Below are 3,465 nucleotides of genomic sequence, written 5' to 3'. Positions count from 1 at the left end.
TTGACATTTTTCACAATTGCCCTAATTTTTTGCATTTTATTCAATTTAGTCCCTAAAATCGAAACAATCTTAATTTCACAATTAATCCGGAACCCATATTGTCAAGTTTATTTCCATCCTTAATCAGCCCTCTAATTCTGAAATTTCACAAGAAAACCAAGCAAATTTCAACGTTTTATCTATTTAGTCCCTAAACTCAAAATTATTCAAAATTACTTTACAAAATAGTTCAAATACATCATCAAGCTTCAAGCTTCAAGCTCAAACATAAATATCAATAAAGCTTCAAGAACATCAATGGAAAGTTTGCAAAACTTTGACATTTTTACAGAGTAGTCCCTAATCTAGATAGATTAAGTTACAACGATATCAAAAACATAAAATTTATGAAAAACGAATAAAAAATGGGCTTACATGCAATTGAATAAACAATGTCAAAGATTTTTTAAGTTTTAACAATGGTTTTTAGTTGAAAAAATAAAAAGAAAATAAGAAGATGACAGTATAACATTGGCTTCCTTTTTGTTTTATTAATTTATTATTTTAACTTAATTTAATAAACATTTTAACCAATATAAAAATCAATTCTCAAAGTATATGACTGGCCATTAACATCAGAAATGGCTTAATTTCCATTTAAATCCACCCCATTTACTTTAATACTCAATTAGCACTTAAACCCTAATAGTGATTAAGTTTTACGGATTTTACGATTTAGTCCTTTTTCTTTAATTAACTATCAAATCACTAAAATTTCTAGACCAAACTTCAATATACCTATATAGTAAGTCCGCAAATATTTAATAAAAATATTTACAAGCATGGTTTATAGAAACAAGGTCTCAATACTTTATTTTTCAAAACCACTTGACTTTAGGGACAACCTACTTATACTTAACTATTCGTTCAAATAGCAAAAATTGTCAGATCAACATTCTATATAATACTATATTTGACTTGTAAATATTAAATAATAATATTTATGGATTCACTCATCGAATTTGTGGTCCCGAAACTATTGTTTCCGACACCATTGGAAAACAACCTGTTACATACGCCATCCGCCAAATAGTCAAGCATGATACAAAAATAAACAAGTGGCTCACTCGCAACCGCAGCTCTGGCGTAGTCCCCTTCAACTGATTCCTCTTCTACTAGAAATACGCTTGAAGAAGGATAAGTAACTGAGTAAGTTCAATTGAACTTAGTGAGTTCCAAACATGACCGCAAAATAATTTACAGAAATATCGCTAATCAACAGGCATCGATACCCATAAGAAAAACAAACTTATTCGTGAGACTCTGTCGTACGGACACAATACCTCAATAATTCTATCTACAGTTTACTGGCAGAATCACTTTACCAATTTAAATATCACACAATACACGGGCATTTACTGACTGCCAACTCATGTGTAACTCTCACAATTATACATTTTTACAAACGACCCTTCCTTGTGTCAGCCTTGGACCCATAATTTAGAATTCAAAATCACAATTCAGTCATATTCATATTTATATCATCCTTGTTAAGTTGAACACGTGTTCTCTCGCAAGGCCAGGCCGTGACCTGTCAATTTGGTTTGTAATATAATTGCCCTAACAGAAGCATCACAAAAAAATTTCCTTTTCATATTTTCACATATCAAAATTTTTTTGGTACTGGGCTCATGCAACAAGGAGGGTGTTATTAGCTCAATAGTGGCCGTATTCACATATACAACATCGGTTTATTACACTCGCATCCAAACACAACACATTGACTCTTTTACAGTAGAGACATCTTAATATACACAACCCACATATTATGGAAATATCATAACTTAAATGAAGTATGAAGGAACTCACTAACAAGGTTTAGAAAATAATCTACTCTACTAGTTTTTTGTCTTGATTATTTGGACCTTCATTAGCTTTTTCAACTAAATAAGAAACAATTATAAACATTAAACCATTTATATAATTTAACCATTAAACCATTTATCTAATTTAATCATGCATACACTAATGCAAAAACATAAATCCTTCGACAATAGCCTAAGAGCTTTCCAAAAATTACCAGTAAACTTGTACTTAACAAAAGCGTTTTGACTAGCTACTAGAGCCTCTTTCGTCTTCTCTAACGAAGATGTCTTAAAAATTTCCAGAGGCTAAAAAAAGAATGCAGAGAAAAAAAAAAGATGAAACATGCTGGTTATCGGCATCCTTATATAACACAAAAACAGTAACAAAGCTTAGTGGGGGGAGGGGTTAGAAAATCCCATTATAGCCTTTGAAATTCGATAATAGACTTGTCTAAAATTTTTGAAACCTAATCATCTACGAAACATAAATACTACCACTAATTAGCTTAGTGAGTAGTAAAACATTGTTTTCACACTAAAACAAGTCAACTAAAAAAATCATTCAGCTACCTAAACACATCAAGCTATCATCTACAGTGCTCTAGTTCAATCCCAACTAGGTTTCAACTAAACTTTAACAATACTCATCGAGCCATCATTTTCACGAAAAAAATCTATAGATCCATGAACTAACAAGTTCACCATAAAGTATCTAGTCTTGGCAGATTCTTTCATAATAGAGTCTGCCAAATAGCGAATTCCAGCAAGACGTTCCTCAAATAGGCACACTGTCGAAACCACGCAATACACCACTCTAACATTTAACGGATAATTCACTAATCTCATCCTTTTTCTACCCTGACCTACTTAACTATATGAAAACGAAATATTAATATGGTCTACGTCAGGCAGCTATTACATAGATGTTAAAAAGGACTATTTTATAAAGTAATTTTGTTAGTTTTGTAAAAAAAGACTAAAATGTAAAAAGTGTAAATAGCGGGATGAGATTTATATAATATTTGATGTTATTGAGTTATATAAGGATGGATTTCAGATTAGTTTCAAAATCAAGACTCAAATTTGAAAGATATTACAATTTCAGTTTTAAGGACTAAATTGAATAAAATACAAAATTTTAGAGAACGTTTGAAAAGTGAAATTGAACTATCTTATGCATATAATAGGATGTTATAAGGTAATTATAATTAATAAATTGAAATGAATTATCTTATAGATCGGGATTTGAATCAATTAAAGAATAATTGAGGAAAAAGCAAAATTATAGATTAGTCCTTGACGTCTCATTTGTTACTTTTTTTTCCAGGTAAGTTCATATGGAACTTACTATGATAATTATGTGATGTTCAAATTATATTATAATGTCTATTAGTTTTGATTAATTGTAATTTGAAGGTTTTGGCATCTAAAAGACTAAATCGTAAAGTATGAGAAATAAAGTATTACAAATGAATTGATGTGAAATATTTATATAATTGAATGGTACATATATGATAATGTTACAAGGATTGAAACAATGTGGAAACAGTAACAGTGATCGTGTGAACTTAGTAAACGATCAGGATACGAATTGCATGCCATTAGGGTTCAAACAAAAATA

Source organism: Gossypium arboreum, chromosome 8, assembly GCF_025698485.1.
Source record: "Gossypium arboreum isolate Shixiya-1 chromosome 8, ASM2569848v2, whole genome shotgun sequence".
NCBI classification, from domain to species: Eukaryota; Viridiplantae; Streptophyta; class Magnoliopsida; order Malvales; family Malvaceae; genus Gossypium; species Gossypium arboreum.
This window is presented reverse-complemented; position numbering follows the sequence as displayed.